Source organism: Peromyscus leucopus, chromosome 9 (assembly GCF_004664715.2).
Source record: "Peromyscus leucopus breed LL Stock chromosome 9, UCI_PerLeu_2.1, whole genome shotgun sequence".
Classification (NCBI taxonomy): Eukaryota; Metazoa; Chordata; class Mammalia; order Rodentia; family Cricetidae; genus Peromyscus; species Peromyscus leucopus.
In genome coordinates, this window is record NC_051070.1 from 32,721,985 (window position 1) to 32,742,213 (window position 20,229).

Sequence of the window (20,229 nt, forward strand, 5' to 3'; positions counted from 1 at the left end):
AATAAATTACATTACAATAAATTCTTCCCATGTTGGGAATCTTCTACCATGTTTTCTAAATCACACAGACAACAAAAGTATCTGATGTAATAGCTACCAAGCCTCTGAATTTTATAATCCCAAGTTGTAAGTTCTTCCGTGTAACATATGTATATATAATAAAATAATTTTCATTTTAAATTGTAAACCTTTGGGATTACGCCATATCTAAAACACTCTCTTATGAAGATGTATCAAGTACTACATAATACTACTGTTAGAAGAAGAACAAAGAGAAAACTATAATAGAAAAAGAAAGGACAACAGAGATAGGAAGGATAAGGGATGGGGAGGAAAGACAGCAGGCACTTTTATACTTCATACTGGATACAAAGAGCCTATGTTTATGCCATTAATCAGTTGCCTAAACCTTGAAGGACACTAGGAAATTCCTTTGCATAATTTGGGGGTGTCACATACCAATTGGTCCAATACCAAGAAAAGAAAATATACTCTAATTAGTAGAATAATAATACCTTTGAGATCATTTATTTCTTTCACTGTAGATATAGCAATTGAGTTTGGGTACTCCATAGTCAGTTCTCTGAATTTTGACCAGTTGTACATCTTGATTGTGTGTGTGTGTGTGTGTGTGTGTGTGTGTGTGTGTGTGTGTGTTCATGAATACAAAGGTGTACATTTGCTTATACATATCTATGCATATGTAGGCGCAAAATAAATGTTGGGTATTATTCTCAGGAAACTTTCAACTTTTTTTTTTTTTAAAGAAATGTCTTTCATTTGTCTCAGGCTTACAAAATAGACTTTAATTGGTGGCTAAAAAGGTCCAAAAAGTCTTGTTTCGGGCCCCCCCAGTCCTGGGATTACAAGCATACACCAGCAAAGCTATTTGTTTTATTGAATATTTTATTTTTTGTGGGTGCTGGTGATCAAACTCAGGTCTTCCTGTCTGCATGGCCTGCACTTTTCCTACTTAGCTATGGCCTCAAAAGAATCCATCCTACATTCATCTCCATTAGTTTAAGAACTGGTTCTTTCTCAGTTTCCAATCTTTTAAGCTTTATATATGCTAATATCATTTTAGCTTCTTTCTCAAATAATGCATGGATAAGTTCAGTTTAAAATAGCAAAATTCTATATTCTAGACATCATTTTGTATATACAACAAACATGATTAAAGTCTTCTCATAATATTGAATTTTCATATACTATTATAAAGTTTTATTAAAAGAAATAATGTGGAATAATCATGGAAAAGCAAGTGAAAAGTACTTTTATGTAAAGTTTTACATAATTATAAAAAGTTATATATTGCAATTATCCTTACATATACAGAAAATTTCCAAGCCTCTAAAACTATAAATGTTTCTTAGAACTAACATAAACTTCATAAAATTTGAATTTGAACTCCTATATTTATTATTTCACAACTCACACTCTTAACTGCCTTGTCCATGTACTCTAGTAGAAGAGAACCAATAGAATGAATTTGTATTAAGAAGGATTTTTATCAGATTAGTTTTTCTGATACATGCCAGATAATTCAACAATGACTTTCTACACACTGGAAAGGCCAAGTGCCAGATACCTGCTCAGTCCAGACTGGATGCCTTAGTATCCTTAACTGGCATTGTACACAAGTCAACTTCTCAAAAAGCCACCAGCTTTCCATCTATAATGGAATGATGAAGAAGTTGAGTTCATATATCATAGGAGGATGGTAGCAAGGACAGTGAAGGAGGAGATGTATTTACTAGCATGGGCAGACTTGGACTGCCAATGAGCAGAACTGCCTTATGCCTGGGTCTCCATAACAAGGTGCCAGCCGTTCTTAGCTTCTTTATTTTTTCTTTCTCTTTATTTATTTATTTTATTTTATTTTAAAATACCATTCAGTTCTACATATCAGCCACGGGTTCCCCTATTCTCCCCCCTCCCACCCCCTCCCTTACCCCCGGCCCACCCCTATTCCCAACTCCTCCAGGGCAAATCCTCCCCTGAGGACTGCGATCAACCTGGTAGACTCAGTCCAGGCAGGTCCAGTACCCTCCTCCCAGACTGAGCCAAGTGTCCCTGCATAAGCTCCAGGTTTCAAACAGCCAACTCATGCAATGAGCACAGGACTTGGTCCTACTGCCTAGCTGCCTCCCAAACTGATCAAGCCAATCAACTGCCTCACCTCTTCAGAGGGCCTGATCCAGCTGGGGGCCCTTCAGCCTTTGGTTCATAGTTCATGTGTTTCTATTCATTTGGCTATTTTTTTCAATAATTGAGTAAAACCGAAATTTATTATAAGCCACAGTCATCCTAGGGACTGCCATGATATATATATATATATATATATATATATATATATATATATATATATATATATATCGCCTCCATGGTTCTATGGGGCTTCTTTATTTTATTAGTTCTTCCAGCAAATAGTCTCAAAGACCCATCCAAACATCCATTGGATTTGATTTCATGCCCAATCAAGATTTCAAACAAGAATAACCATCACAAGTTCCAAAGCCCTCTGGTCACAAAATACAAAATGGATTTTAAAAAAATTAACACAAAATGTATTAAATCTTTGCTTAGTTATATCTGTAACTTTACACACTTTCATTTCACTACCATGTACCCAAAGGACAAGCAAATCAATTATCTCTTCCAAATTCTGAGATGTCTTAACATTTAATTTATTTTTTTATCTTTAAACCATGATAATCTTGAAACACACATTTTTATGTATTTATTCATCATAGAAAATGTTTAAGTGAGTGGTGCTATTTAAACTTAGCTTACAACAGGAAAAAATGTCATGACACAATATTGTATTCTAAAACATAAAAGCATTTCCTCCTTATTTATTTTTTATGTAGTTACTTTTATTGTTTTATTTTTCTGCCAAAGATATTATTGTGAAAGTTAGAACAAAATAGAAGGATTACCTATCCTCAAGGATGTATATTCTCATGTTTAGAAATAAAGCAAAGTAAGAGATTATAGAATAAAATTGAAAACCATATTGTGAACTAAGTTATTCCAGATCTAAATTTACAGAACATTCATGTAAAATGGTATACAGTAAGCATGCATTACTTTTAAAAACAGGGAGAAGAGATAGAAGAAAATTGACTATTTGCAATATTGTTAAACAAATTTTATTATTTTATTTTATTCTCTCAGATATTACATTGCTGCTGCAGTTTCTTTTCCCTCGTCTTCTCCTAGGTCCTCAATCCTAATCCCCCCTCCCCCATATTCACTTCTCTGTTTCTCTTTTGGAAAGAGCAGGCCTCCCAGGGATATCAACCAAACACAGCATAACAAATTACAATAAGACTAGGCACATGTCTCATATCAACACAAGGAAACCCAATAGGAGGCAAAGACTTCTCAAAGCAGATAAAAGTCAGAGACCACCCCTGCTCTCATTTTTAGGAGTCCCACAAGATGTCAATCAGACAACCATAATATATTTGCAAATGACCCAGATGAATTTTTGTTTGTGAGTTTCCTTCTTCATTTGTCTCTTTCTGTTTCTACTTCAGTCTTGCCTAGCCACTTCATGTCATAGCTGAGTTATAAGGGAAGGTGGTATGCAGTTGAAGTCAGAATTATGTTCCATTCATTTTGTTGTTCTATTCTAGAGATTGGAGCCAGAGCTTCATAAATGTTAGGCCAATATTTTGTCACTGAACCATATTCAAAATCCTCTTCGTTTACTGTTTCATTACAGACAAGTTCTCACTAAGAGGCTCAGGCTGATCTTGAGCTCACTCTATAGCCCAATCAGACTTTGAATTTTGATGCTCTTTAACCAAGATTCCTAGTGTCTAGAATTATAAGTCGATACCACCAGCTCATTTTGTCATTTGTACAAAAAAAATTAAAATCTTATATCTGACAGTCATGGTTTTAATTTAGAGTAATGAAAACCATAGCAAACAAAAATGAGAAGAGCTTAATAGATGGGAGGAGGATCTTCCCTGAAACACTTAAAGTATTCATTTTCCATTGAAGTCATGCTGAAGACAGCCCAGGTTGATAAGGCAACATTCAAATAGATGGAAGATCCCTCAATATACACTTCATGCCACACTGACAATTAGAATTCTATACATTTTCAAAGACCAGCCTTACCTTTAAACAACTGGACACTTTATACTTATTTTTTATACTTATTTTAAATAATTTTCTGTTTCAATTATTTCTTCTATTTTTGTATGCTATGGAGAAGACTCAGATAAGAAAATTCTAACTATTTCTTCCAGGAATTATGTAACAAACTCTGGAATATTAGACATGGACATATCGTTGATTACTAATAATATAATACATGGTAGAGTACATACACAAAAATGATTACATAAGTAAAAATCATACCATTATATTCTTAAGAATCTTACTATGGTTATTACCAGAGGCATTAAAATTAATCTTTATTATAATTTTCATTACCACAGGGTTTTATCTATACTCACTTTCCTAGTTGTCCTTATTTTCAGAAAATTCTTGCCAAGTACCCTAAAAAAATATGTTCCCCAGAAGGAAACCACATCTAGTACTTTAATGTTAGCTAACTACACAGGTTTAGTGAAGTCATGGATCTTAGAGTAGGACCCACAGCTACCACTGTACTAAAACAACATAATCCCTAACTGCAATCTAAATATTTGTCCTCATACAAACATATAAATGTTGTCCTTACCCCTATGAAGGAAACTTTTCTTTGCAACAGAAAGCAGAGACTATTATAGAAAATAATAACCAATCAAAATGTATAGCTTTAAGGTCGAACCCAAATGGATACATCTAAACAACCACTCCTACACCTAAGGTTCAGGGAACGTCATGAAAGGAGCCAAAGGAACAGTGGGTCTTCTCTGAGTTTGTATCTCCTAATAATCTTAGAAGTGAACAAACTCACCAACGTGACTACGTAAACAAGAGCTGAACAGGGACAATGATATACATGTCAAAGTAGAAAGGGGAAAGACCATGAAGCCTCAGGCCTACACAAAGATCATAAGGCAATAAAAGGATAGTCAAAGGATGAGAAATAGTCTTACCCAGGGCAGAGCAAACTGATCGGTTATACAATGTCAAATAGTCAGACCTGAAAGAATTGAAAGAATACATATAAGCAGTATTATAAAGAATGATAATGGTGTAAAAATATATATATATATATATATATATATATATATATATATATATATATATATATATATATAAAGGAGGTGATTTTGTTGAGAGTTTTTGGAAGGAAGAAAAAGGTGTACAAAATGAAAATTTATTATAATCTCAAAGAATAAAAAAATATATTAAAAGACAAAAAAGAAAGAAAATAATAGCTGTATATATCAGTGTCATAATACTACAACAGATATCTGACATGAACAGTTTAATAGAAAAAAAGATTCATTTTCATTCTATGTTTCAGAATTTACAGTCAACAGTCAAATGCCCTACCTTCTCATGTTTCTGAACTTAAATAGAGTGTCATGGTGGCAAGACCATAGTGGTGCATACTTGCCAACTTCAAAGGAGCCAAAAAGAAGAGCCAGAAAGATACAAGAAAGCTAGAAATAAGAGTATTTTCTGGTTTATGCATCTGGTAACCTACATACTCAAATAATATCTACCTGCCAACAATGCCGTTATATTATATAAGTAATCCATAAAGGGAGATGTTCAATGATTAGATTAGATACCACAGTATCCAGGAATTACTCAATAACTGGATGCCACCAATATGGGGAAAAAAATTGCATGATCTTTTTTAGGAATATTATATTCAAATCACAAACAGTATTCCATAGATCAAAAGTAACTTAACAAGTGAACAATTATTGAATGAATAAGAAGTAGTATGTTTTGAAACTAAAAATGATAATTTGTTAGTATGTGACTAATGCGGAATAACTTTAGGTAAAACATTATCTGTACTTACTCAATCTACTTTGGTCACCATGAATTAGGCATTATCTTCATTTTAGACAAAACATATTAAAAGACAGGCTCAAATAAAGTAAGTGAATATCCAGTTAAAGCATAATAAAGCATTTGTTTAACAGTGAAGATATTTTAATGCCAAGTCACAATTCCTGTTCGTGAAATTATGGAATCCAAAGAAAATAGTCTTGGAACTTTCAACATAATGTAATTTATTTTCATTTACAGACTTGCAGAAAGACAATACAAAATGGATGAGGCTATTTAAATTGTAATAGCAGTATCAATAATCATAATGATAATAAATATGATGTGAAATAGTACATTGGTACAGTTCTTCATCTATAGATGTAATTAGAATTCTTTAATGATGGCCATAATTATGATTTAAAGAGTGTCTATTCATTTTATACATTTAGTTTAAATTAAAGCACCAACACATAATTTAATTTGTAAGAGAGTTAATTATTCCTCACAATGAGAAATTAAATTAGAGATACAAAAATTAAAAACACATGAGAAAAATATACTTTTATAATGGAAAAAGGTTTATCACATGGGGCATAGAAAGATAGATCAGCAGTTAAATTCTTTTGCTGTTCCTCTGGAAGACTCAAGGGTAGATTCTAGCACTCACACTGATTAGCTTCAAACACCTGTAACTACAGCTCCAGGAGATCAAAGGCTCTCTTCTGGCCTCCTGGGTTTTCCTTGCATGTGGCATACACTCATGCACATAAATAAAAATAACTTTTTAAACTGTCACATATTTAACTATCCTGCTTGAAACAGAAGAAATGAAGCTAGAAACTGTGAAAAAAAGTCCTTGAAAAAAAAATGAGGAAACAATTAAAATGAAGCTTACCACATTAATTATATGTTGTACAAGTTTACCTTGGTGTGAATGTGTAGTGTACAGTAAGTAACTTGGACGCAATATAGAAAGGACTAATGAAGCAGAAGAGCTTCAAGACCATCACACTTGGTGCAAGTGTTCATTGTTTGTAAAACTCAACTTCTTATGAAAAATGTGTTAAAGATTATGCCTATATTTCCAAATGCAGAGCATATCAGCATATAAATGAAATTTTCTATTTACATGCTGATCTTTAAATACATTTAAATATAACCTGTCTGGTTTATACATATATAATCCCCTAAAATATGTTTAGAAGATTGTATTTTATAGTTGGAAACAAGTGTATTTGTTAAATTCAGGAATGATTTTAGTAAGAAAAGAGTAAAGTGCCTATTGTAAATATTTTCTCATTTTTTTTTACTAGTTTTCTGTGGATTTCATATAATGTAGTTTGATCGTGTTTACCCTGTTTTCAAATTCTCCCAGACTCACACCGTTCTTGTACTCATCTAACCTGTCTCCTTGTTTGCTTGGTTGACATTAAAGCCAGAAAGAACAATTTGTGCTTCATATATGCTCTTCTATGTATGGCCATCCTCTGGAGCATGATCGACATAATAAGGTCCACACCCTTAAAGAAAACTGAGTATCACTCTCCCCATAGAGACCAGTTGCCAATACTCACTTAGCTAGTGTTAGGATTTTATTAGCTTGCACACATCTTGTGCATGCTGACACCACTGCTATGACTTCATGTGTGCAACTGTCCTTCTGTACTTAGAAGCTACTGTTTCCATGTAGTAATTCACTGACTCTGGCTCACACAATTTTCTGGCTATTTTTTAATGTGAACACTGGGAGGAGAGGTGTGATATAGATATCCCAATTAGGGCAGAGCATTCCAGTCTTTTTTTCTTGGTAGCTTGCTCAGTGGTATATTTTAATTACCAACTACTGCATAAAGAAACTGTTTTGGTGAGGACTGAGAGATGCACTAATCTACGGGTATAGTGCTAAGGAGATATTTGGTGCTCCGCTATGCACTATTAACAGAGTCATTGGGCTAGGTTGTCTCTTAGGACTTATTACCTGACCAGACACATATTTTTGGTCCAAATACTAGTGCTATATATAGATGACTGTATTCTAAATAAAACACACATATGAAGACTTCAAAGTTAACATTTACAAATGAGAGAAAATATGTGACATTGGTCTTGCGGGATTTAGGTTGCCTCAATCAGGATAGTTTCTAGCTCCATACATTTACTGTGGATTGCATAATTTCATTTTTAACAAACGTGTAATATTTCAAAGGGTAAAGGTTCCACACTTTCATTATTCATGCATCAGTTGACAGACATTCAAAATGTTTCCATTCTCTTGCTGTTGTGAACAAAGTAACAATGAACATGAATAAGAAAATATGTCAGCAGTGGAGTTTAGATTCCTTTGGTTATATGCCCAAGAGTGGTACACCTCAAACATGTAGTAGATCTATTTATAAGGTTTTGGGGAGCTTTCACACCAATTTACATAGCGGCTGCTCATGTTTGCACTTCCATCTGTGATGATCTTATGTTCTTTTCCCCCACATCCATGCCAGCATATTTGTTGTCTTTTTTTTTTTTTTTAATCTTAGCCATTTAGAAGGGGGTAAAAAAGATCTCAAAGTAGTTCTAATTTGCATTTCTCTTATGGCTAAATATTTTGCACATCTTTAAAATGTTTTTTGTCATTTATATTTCACCTTTTCAGAACTTTCTTTTTAGTACCATGCTATAATTTTTACATTGGTTGTTTTCTTTACATTTCGTTTTTGAGTTCTTAGGATAGCCTAGATAGTAATCCTCTGTCAGATGTATAGTTGATAAAGATTCTTTTCCCATTTTATAGGTAGTCTGCTTGATTGATGATGTTCTTGTTTCACAGGACCATTGTAATTTTATGTGATCATATTTAATAATTGTTGGTCATAAAGTTTGTGCTATTGGTGTACTATTCAGAATTCCCTTTCCTGTGATAATGGATTCAAATATATTTCCTACTTTCTCTTCTCTCAGATTTAGGGTGCAATGACTTAGACTTAAGTCTAAATATGTAGGAGTTGAAATTTGTGCAGACTTATGGTATGGATCTATTCATTCTACAGCATTTAGCCATCCAGTTTGTCCACTGCCATTTGTTGAAATGCTATCCTTTTTCCAATGTACTTTATTTGTCTCTTTGTCAAACCAGGTGGTTATTGGTCTATGGATTATATCAATGATTTCAGATAGTTCTTGATTTTAAAGCTCTGCATTGTAACCTGAAGTCTGGGACAGTAATAACTCCAGCAAATTTTATTATTCATGACTGTGTTGGCTATGCTGTATCTTTTATATTACATATAAAATTTAACATTATTGTTTTTCAATTTCAGGGAAGAATTTAACTGCACTATTAATATAGATTGCACTGATTGTGTTGAATGTTTTTGGTAGGATGACCATGAAAACAACGTTAAACTTATCAATACATGCCCATGGGAGTTCTTTCCATCTTCTGACATGGTTTTCAATATTTTATTACAGTGTGTTAAAGTTTTATAAGGGTTTCAATTTCTTGGTTAGATTTAATCCAATATATCTTGATTTTTTATTTATTTTACTATGGTTGTTATCACTTAATTGCTTTCATTCTCAGTATGTTTTGATTTTCATATCACAAGGCTACAGATTGCTATGTGTTTATTTTGTATTCTGCTTGTCTTCAGAAAATATTAGCATATCAATGTGATAGAGATTTTTTTCTTTTTTATCCATTTTATCATCCCATCGATCTCTATTAACTCAAAAATCTATAAACCACTGAACCATGATTTATAAAACAGCAATAATTAATTACTAGTTGCCTATAAACATGTACTAGTCAGAGATTTGCTACATGCCATAATCTATCCTATTCTACTTTTCTCAATAAAATCCCATCTAATGAGAGGACACAAAATTTCTCATTCACTTCACTACTCTGAGACAAGCACCTAACCCAGACACTTGGATTCTTACATCAAAAGTAACTTTTGATGGATCTGAAGGGAACAACAAAGATAAAAGGTGATGTAGCAGGAATCTTAAAAGTTCTTATTAATAAAATCAAACCCGGAGCCAGGTATTGGGGTCAATGCTGGTAGATCAGAGAGACAGAACAAGCCACAGCTATCTCACCTCGCCGGATCCTCAGCTGGTCTTGTCTCCTCAGACTGGAGGCCTCTGAGTCCTCATCCCAATGGCTCTCAGCTGAATTGCTGCTGGAAAGCCTGAAGCTTAACCAGCCACATGCTTAACCAGCCAAATGTTTAACCAGCCAAATGCTTAACCAGGCCAAAATTCTTCTAGTTTCTGGTCCTCACGCCTTATATATCTTCCTGCTTTCTACCACCACTCCCTGGGATTAAAGGCTGGCTTTCTGGGATTAAAGGCGTGTTGTAGCTGGAGGGCTTCTCTCCAGGTTCCCCAAGCCCCGCAGTCCCACAATACACATATAAAATAATCACTCAGACACTTATATCATTTATAAACTGTATGGCCGTGGCAGGCTTCTTGCTAACTGTTCTTTTATCTTAAATTAACCCATTTCTATAAATCTATACCTTGCCACGTGGCTGGTGGCTTACCAGCGTCTTCACATGCTGCTTCTCCTGGCGGTGGCTGCAGTGCCTCTCTCTCAGCCTTTCACTTCCCAGAATTCTCCTCTCTCCTTGTCCCACCTACTTCCTGCCTGGTCACTGGCCATCAGTGTTTTATTTATATAGAATGATATCCACAGCATTTCCCCTTTTTTTCTTTTTTTTAACTTTAACATGGTAAAATTACATATAACAAAACAATTATCGAGCAAGAATTACAGTTACAATATTAAAGATGTCCTATCTATCTTATATTTGTGAGTTTAAGGTTTTATATCTAACTTATCTTTTATCATAACTGAGGAAATTACAACTATCTAGTTTTCAACCACATCAAAGACCTGAGAAGGAACATAATGGTACCTGAGAAATGGTAGATGGATGCAAGCAACTTTCGGGAATCTTGCAAGAGTAGACCAAGACAGCTGGCAGCCTGGACAGTCACCTAATGTTTTTCAGCATTGTTGGTGCATTTAAATTGGCTACAGGCCTAGAGTATCTGACAGACCATTTTTAGAAGCAGGAATTCTGAGAGACCATCTTACCCTGTCTTGGCAGAGTACAGTGGTCGCTTTCCTTGTGTCCCACTTGTCCAGAAAGGACAGCATTGTATTTGTACTGTCAGCCATCAAGGCAAGGGCAGTTCTTTGCCCAGTAGGCCATTTTGTGCCAAAAAGACAAACTTCCAAATGGAAATGTCTTAGAAGCCCAACATTCTCTCGGGATCAATTGGTGCAGCCAGGAGCAATTGTGTCTCACGTCAACAGAATTCTAAGTTATTTAAATGCCATATTCTCTAGGTCTATGAAGTGTTTGAAGATTACCTATCTATCTGAAATATATCTATGTATACCTAGAAAACTTAACTAACATGGCTACAGATATGATTATCATAGATGACTAATTATTAATCTATTTTTTAATTATCCATTACAATTTTAAATGAGTTACATAAACATAATACCTCAAACAAGAATAGAAATATAGCCGGGCGTTGGTGGCGCACGCCTTTAATCCCAGCACGCAGGAGGCAGAGCCAGGCGGATCTCTGTGAGTTCGAGGCCAGCCTGGGCTACCAAGTGAGTCCCAGGAAAGGCGCAAAGCTACACAGAGAAACCCTGTCTCAAAAAACCAAAAAAAAAAAAAAAAAAAAAAAAAAACACAATATGTCTGGGTTTAGAGGGGGAGTGAGCCAATTCCACCTCTAAAGCCAGCTTGGTATATTTGGGAATTTGGGCGTAGCATCTCTTACTACTTCCTGCTGGAGGGGGGCGCTGTGTCTTATGGGGATGTAAAGAAAATTTTAGGCCTATGGGGTAGTCCTTGAGGTTGAATTGTGTGAACCAGTTGCCTTGAAACTGTTCTGGATGTTGGATCATCTGGGCCATGGTGTCATCGGAGATCTTTCAGGGGGTCTTGGCTGGTGAAACCTGATGTATCTTAATCTGGAACAAATCCACAGCCTCTGACTTTCTGTGGAAACAAAAGCAGAACCTCTTTTCCAAAGCAACATATCCTTAAATCCAAATTTTGAAGTCAAGGTAACTTTAAAATATACATATTGGCATAACTCAACAGCTTTTGTAATCAAATGTTTTTCTTCAGTTACGAATATCAAAGAGAACATAATCCAGATTCTCTGTGTGGTAGCCATCTTTACGTGACTTATGTTTTATATTACCTTGAGCCCATTGCTTTAAACTGCACCATTCTAAGACTGAAAAGGCGCTGCGGCTGCTGGCTCCGCCCACTTCAGCTTCCCAACATGGCAGTGGGACGTTTTCTGCCAGCTCTGGGAGTCATCAAGTCTCAGAAAAAGTGGGTCTAAACTTTTATCAAAGCAGCGTGTAGCCCAGAAACCTCTTTTTTTTAAAAAAAAATACTAGTAAAGACTAAATCTACCACACAGCTTAATGTGCCGCTGGCAGACGCCTCATTCCCACCATACTGCCAGTCAAACTCACACGCCAGGAACCTGCCAGTGTTCAAACCTGCATTTTGCGGCGTCTAGCTGCCCGTATGAGACAAGAGACAAGAAGCAGGAACCTGGTTTTGGCTCTGTTTAGAATTGGTTATTAAATATTCTCAGGTTTAAGGTGGAAACTCGAGCCGTTGGGCGCCATTTGTAGCTGGAGGGCTTCTCTCCAGGTTCCCCAAGCCCCGCAGTCCCACAATACACATATAAAATAATCACTCAGACACTTATATCATTTATAAACTGTATGGCCGTGGCAGGCTTCTTGCTAACTGTTCTTTTATCTTAAATTAACCCATTTCTATAAATCTATACCTTGCCACGTGCCTGGTGGCTTACCAGCGTCTTCACATGCTGCTTCTCCTGGTGCCTCTCTCTCAGCCTTTCACTTCCCAGAATTCTCCTCTCTCCTTGTCCCACCTACTTCCTGCCTGGTCACTGGCCATCAGTGTTTTATTTATATAGAATGATATCCACAGCAGCGTGTATCATCATGCTTGCTATTTCCAATGTGGCCTTGAACTCACAGAGATCCAGAGGGATTTCTATCTCTGGAATGCTAGGATTAAAGGTGTGAGGGCCACCATTTTCTAGCCTTTGTATCTAGTGGCTGTCTGTTCTCTGACCCCAGATAAATTTATTAAGGTACACAATATTTTGGGGAACATAATACTACCACATTTCCTCTCTTTTTGTCTAAAATTAAAGAAAGCTTATAACTAATACAAGAAAAACTATCTTCAATAAGTATATGCAATATACAGTCAAGATTACATTAACAATGTCTAGTCCATTAACATTTGACAGATTCAGATAAAAACTCCATTATATATATTAACAATGTCCAGTCCAGTAACATCTGATAAACTCAGACCATAAAATTTTCATTACTTATCTTATTTAAAACAAGTAGTTCCTTTTTAAAAGTAGATTCCATAATCTCCCTTTTTATCTTATCATATCCATATTCTTTCTCTTTTCTCTTCATAATAGATTCATTAGTCTACCTTTTGTCATTTTTATATCTTCCCCTTTTTCTTCAGTGTAGATTCAGTGATCTACCTATTTATCCTATTATTTCTTTATCTTTTTTCTCAGAGTAGATTCGATGATCTATCTCATATCTATATTCTCTTTTTCTTTTTGCTTTCTAGGCGTGAAGATATCTTTAGGAAATCTTGAAAAGAAAATTTTGGGATTAATCATCAAATCCTGTATCATTTGTCCAGTCTCTGCATAATAGGAAAGTTCAGGGCTTGTTTCAAGTCCTTGTTTGAGTAGTCTGTCAGGCTGGATCATCTCAACTAGTCCCCTCAAATTGTCCTGACCAGTTTGTAGTCCAAAGTCGATTTTTCCATGGTGTTAATCGGCTTACTGGCTTTATCATAGTCCATGTGGAATCATCATTGTAGAATCCTGTCATCTTTTTGAAGATTTTAAAGTCACTGTTAGACATAGTCATGGTTTCCTGCGGCTTTTTTTTTCTTTTTTTTTTTTTTGCCTCCTCTGTGGTTTAGAGAAATCACAGTCTGATAAATGTCTGTCTCTCAGAACCATGAACATTCTTCCCTAGAACAGAAAATCTTCACAACAATTTCTCCCCACCATTTGTTTTGCCAAACTTTTCCAAACTGACCTTTGCCGATGCTTTCTTGTAACACAATGGTCCTGGCAATTCTTCTCTGAACCAGCAACAGTAAACCCTTCATCCCAGGTAGCAGCATCACCGCAGTCACCAACATGATGAGAAGGAGCTGGCAACGTGGAGCAGTAGCCACTGCTTCCATGGTTCCACCACTGTTTGTGGTTCAGTCTGGGCCAAAGCTTCTCCCAAGCCTCCTAGGCTGGCCTCAAACTTGGGATCCTCCAGTCTCTGTCTCCTTCAGCAAATCCTATCGGTGTGTGCCACCACAACCGGCTGAGTGTAGCTTGGGCCTGAGCTGGGGCTCACAAGGCCACAGGCAAACAGCTTTTTCATGAATTCGTAACACGAACGTTGGGCGCCAGATGTAGCAGGAATCTTAAAAGTTCTTATTAATAAAATCAAACCCGGAGCCAGGTATTGGGGTCAATGCTGGTAGATCAGAGAGACAGAACAAGCCACAGCTATCTCACCTCGCCGGATCCTCAGCTGGTCTTGTTTCCTCAGACTGGAGGCCTCTGAGTCCTCATCCCAATGGCTCTCAGCTGAATTGCTGCTGGAAAGCCTGAAGCTTAACCAGCCACATGCTTAACCAGCCAAATGTTTAACCAGCCAAATGCTTAACCAGGCCAAAATTCTTCTAGTTTCTGGTCCTCACGCCTTATATATCTTCCTGCTTTCTACCACCACTCCCTGGGATTAAAGGCTGGCTTTCTGGGATTAAAGGCAAGGCGTGTGTCATCATGCTTGCTATTTCCAATGTGGCCTTGAACTCACAGAGATCCAGAGCGATTTCTATCTCTGGAATGCTAGGATTAAAGGTGTGAGGGCCACCATTTTCTAGCCTTTGTATCTAGTGGCTGTCTGTTCTCTGACCCCAGATAAATTTATTAAGGTACACAATATTTTGGGGAACATAATACTACCACAAGGTAATCTTTGAGAATATAACTTTATTAGCTCCATTCGTTCTTTCTTATTTGTCCCAATTCATTATTTCTACTCACATTTTCAGAAATAATGCAGATTAATATCTGACATGGTTAAGACTTTTATTGTAACTATTAGAAGCAATGTGGAAAATATAAGTAATTGTAGTAAAACATTCAGATGACATTAGTTTTGAGACTCCACTCCACTGTGATTGCTCAGGCAGTGCTGAGGAGTAGTTGCTCCTATGTTCTTCTGAAAATTACCAATTGCCATGATATAATTATTCATAAGAACTGACAGTGTTAGAACAGTTTAAAACAATCAGCAAGCAAATCCAAGACATGCCAGGTACATGATTTAATGTCCTAATTTTTGTTCCCATCAGTAATGAGTAAATGTTCTTCTTTTCCCCACATGCCTGTCAGCATTTAGTGCCATTTGCCTTCCTTTGATGTCCATTCCAAAAGTGGAATGAGAGAAAATCCAAGTGGCTGATCTTTACAATTCACTAGTAGCTCTGAATGTTGAACATTTTATATATATAATTTGTATTTATTCTTTGAAGACCTGTCTATTCACTTAATTTGGGGTGTTTTTGTTGTTGTTGTTGTTGTTGCTGATTTTTAAGGACAGGGCTTCTCTAACACATTCTGTAGACCAGAAGACTGGCCTTGAAACAGATTCATGTGCCTCTGCCTCCTAAGTGCTGGGATTACAGGTGAACATCACCTCCTCCTAGCCGTACTAGCCATAAAGATTACGTGGTCCAGTTTTCTATGTTTAATTGTGTAGTTCTTTCCATATTCTAGATATCAAGCTCTTGACTAAAGTATAGCTGGTAAAGATTTTCTCCTATTCTGTGGATGCATTTTCCTTACTAGAAAGAAAGGCATTTTTTTTTAATTTATGTATAATCACACTGTTAATCCTAGCTGCCATGCCATATTATTAGGATTCTATTAAGTTAATTTTTTTGCCAATATTTCTATCATCTTAAATTTCTGCATTGTAGGCATTAAGTTGAGGTTTTTAGTTTACTTTCCATTGACTTTTTGTACCAGATGAGAGATATGGGTCCATATACCATAGAAATCATTTAGAGACTTGCCCAAACCTAACATAAATATCATATGACTCAGATCTGACACACCTGCACATACATGCAATGGACTCTATGCCCAATTAAAAGGATAGTTATATATTGCTGTTCTTTTCCCAAGAACAAGTTAATGGAATCAGGTTATACCTTCATCAACATACAACGGATAATGGAAGTGTAGTATATATAAACAATAGAGTTTTATTTAACCATAAAAGTGTAAAAGTTATGAAATTTCCAGGAAAATGAATGGATCTGAAAAATGCTTTATTAAATATGGTAAACCAGGCTTAGAAAGACATGTACTACATGTTGCCTGTCATTTGCACAAGACCCTAAAATTTAACTCTTAGATAGGTATGTTTGTGGGTGAGTAAGTGTAGGTAGAGGCCAAAAAATCAAGAAGGGGGCCCATGAGATAGGAAAGATATCAGTCCTAGACAAGGAAATAAAAACAGATGAGCCATTATTTTTCAGTTAGGAAATCATAAAAGGAGGTAGGAGATTAATGCAATGTGAGAAGCAGAGGTAGAGTTCAAGGAGTTAATTATTCCTTTATTTTTTTCTTTATTCTATTTTCTCCTCCTTCTTCTCCTCCCAGTCTCTCCCTCCCACTACCTCTCGGTCTCATCCCCTTCCTTTCTTTTCAGAGAAGGGCAATCCTCTCATGGACCTAGACAAAACATGGTATGTCAAACTTTAGTAAGATTAAGTGCCTCACTTTGTAGTAAGGCTGAACAAGGCAACCCAGTATGGGGAATAGGTTCCCAAAAGCCAGCAAAAGAGTGAGAGACAGCCCCTGTTCCCACGGTTAGGAGTTCCACAAGAAGACCTACTGTCACACATGTCTAGAAAGCCTAGGAGGGATTGGAACAGCTACCCAGCCATATAGTCTTCCTTCATTTTTTGAGCCATTGCATTATTTAAGACATGCCTCTGCTTGTACCTATCAGTGAGCTCCCTTGCAATTAATCAAACTTTTTTTTTTTTTTTTTTTTACAGCTTTGGTTCTTTATTTATAAAGTGAGTGATTAAACTACTCTGGTGTTCATAATTTAAAGTATATGAGAAAAAAAAAAGTGAACTAGCTTATTTTTTTTTTCCTTTGCTGTTGACCTATAGACGGCATGAGAGAGATAGGAGAGAATGGATGTATTCGTGAAGAAGCACAGTAAGAGATTTGGAGGGTAAACAGATATTTTTGCTGTATTGGTCTTGAAAAACACTGAAATCCCCATCCTATTGTCTATATAACGAAGACTTATTTAAAGAGTAAAGTTTAAACAATATTTTATATAAGAAATAGTTTCTCCTGTATCTGAGAAATGTATAAGTAGGAAAGCTGTGCTTACATGAAAAGCAGAGCAAATTGAATCCGTTAAAATAACTCTGGGGCACCTCGAGGGCATCTAGCATTGAACCCAACAATGTTCCTTGTCAAAATAGGTGCAAAGGAGAGAAGCTATGAAAATTGTAAAACAGCATTCACTTACATTAATCGAAGATGGCAGTTGCTGTTATTACTGAGGCTCTGCTGCTATCTGATACAGGGCTATATGACCTTGAGAGAAAAAGGACAGAAGTTTATTTAAGGAAGAAAAAAATTAAGAGAAATGTAAGGAATATTCTTTGTAAAAGTGTGGAAGAAAACTTTTTAAAGTTAGAATGCTATTAATTTTTCTAAGCTGTATCCTTGACTAGCATATATTTTAAAATAAATTACAGCATTGTTTCTGTATGTTATGACCAAATGGGCATTTTAACATGTGAGATTTCTTATAAAAATGCTGTTTTCAAAGCCAATGAATAATTTGTATCAAAGTATTTCATGTTTATCTGATTGTATAATGAAACTTTAATATTCCTAAATGGTAAATCAAGTCTGGGTTTCACATCTATAGGTTCTTGTAAGCTCAGATTCATATAAAGCACACTCACTTGTGTGTCAGCCCAATACTACATCAATGAGCAATACAATATTTACAGCAATGACTTTTAAGTAATCTAAACATTTCTGGTAATTTAAATTTTTTTATCTACTCATCGTGTGTGTGTGTGTGTGTGTGTGTGTGTGTGTGTGTGTGTGTGTGTGTGTAGGTCTATGTGAGTGAGAGTGCAGACATGATTGTGGACGTCAGAGAATAAAAATCTAGAGTTGGCTCTTTCCTTCTTCCTTCTTGGATCCTCGGATTGAGTTCAGTTCATTAGACTTGCCCAAGCATGTGTACCTGCTGAGTCAGGGAGATCCCTGGCCCTCTGGTAAATTAATTTGAGAGAAGAACTGCACTGAGTACATTCTTGTTTTTTGATATAATTCATTAGGATGATCACAAAAATAGGTGAGCTTTTATAAACAGATGCCTATAGCACAAGTAATAGAACAATATACATTAAAAATAATTAGGGACCTCCAGTGTTTCCTTCTTATGGATCATCTTCATTATAAGCATTGCATAGCCTATGAGATTAAGTCCTGCCCATTTTTTTTTATTTCCTTGGACCTGATTTTAAGAAAGATATCAGGTCTAGTTTTTGGTTTCTGAATTTTTAAGTTCCTGTCACATTTCTCTTCTTCTTAGAAATCTTCTAGGTTTGTGTGTACACTCTGCTTCTAATCCAGATGTTTGTGCCAGAGATTTTGAAACTGGAGTGGACTTGCTCTTGCTTTCATTACTGGTAACAAATGGTTATATTTTAGTGTCCAATATGCTCTTATCTAATGAGTTCTGATGACAGTGGATCTATCAGAGTGACCAATTATAAATCTGGGTTCTAAAATGATTGTGCCCTCAAATGCATAATATAAAACCCTTGAGGCTGTGGGTATATATATATATATAGTATAGTATATTTTCATATACATACATATGTAGTTGTATATATTCATATAATTGCATATATTTTAATATGTACACACAGTAAAAACTTTTAAAAATATGGCTTATTGGTTGAAGTAGGTTACAGCTTTCTTTAAATTGTATAGTATTTTGATATACACATACATTTAAGACAAACAATCACAGGTATGACTATAATTGCAAATATTATATATGTTAACATTTGGCATAAATATTTGACAAAAGATGTGGGAGTTTGGGAGAGATGAATCAAAGAACACGCTTTGAATCCAATCACACTTTGGATTGTCTCTGAGAGAAAGTGAAATAATTCACCTTAATTTTGAACACCAAATTTGCTTGTTTGAAGTTCATTTTCTTTGTTTTATGCTTTAAAGAAATGAAATCTCACTTTTTTTACATCAACTTCAAAATAACATAGCATTAATAAGATGGCATGTCTCTACTGCTGACATGAACTTAGAAAATAGTAATCACTTCCATTCATGTATGTTTAAAAAGTTGATTGACAGTTACTTTAAAATTGTTCATTCTAAGAATTACGTGATTAAATACACTTTTTATATAAATACACATTCCCAAATTTTTATAGCTTAAAAATAATTTTGGGGCATCAATGTGGTGAAAACTCTGTGCTATTTCTGACACTTAAAGTGACAAAAGGTTATGTTTTGAAAATATGCCAAATAGTTCCAAAAGTTTTACTGTGTGAAAGTGTGTTTGTTTGTGTGTGTGTGTGTGTGTGTGTGTGTGTGTGTGTGTGTGTGTGTGTGTGTGTTTTGTGGGGGGTAAGAAATCAACCGATATTACCATGTTGACTTGAGTATCTACAGCTGACAATGTACCCTTCAGGCATTTTGGAAAGGCTGAACTAACAGTGCAGACAGCTGACAGGAAAAGAATGATGAATTAAAATTCAGAAGCAAGGATAATAGCACAGAGAGAAAGGGGGCTCAGAAAATTTAGAAAGTTGACTCATAAATACAATAAGTCTCTTAACTTTCATGGAGCACATATCCTAAATAATGCACTGTATCATATATATTTATCAATGTATGCGTGTGATTTCCAACATTAAGAGAAAGATTCATTAATTAGATTATATTAGTAGAAAATATCATTGATCAAATTATTACAAATTATGATAATTTTTAGTGTAGCTTTGGGTAGCAGCAAATAAAAATGTTTCACTCATGAAATATTTTGATATTTTGAAGATGAACAAAACCTATGAACATAAGCTAATC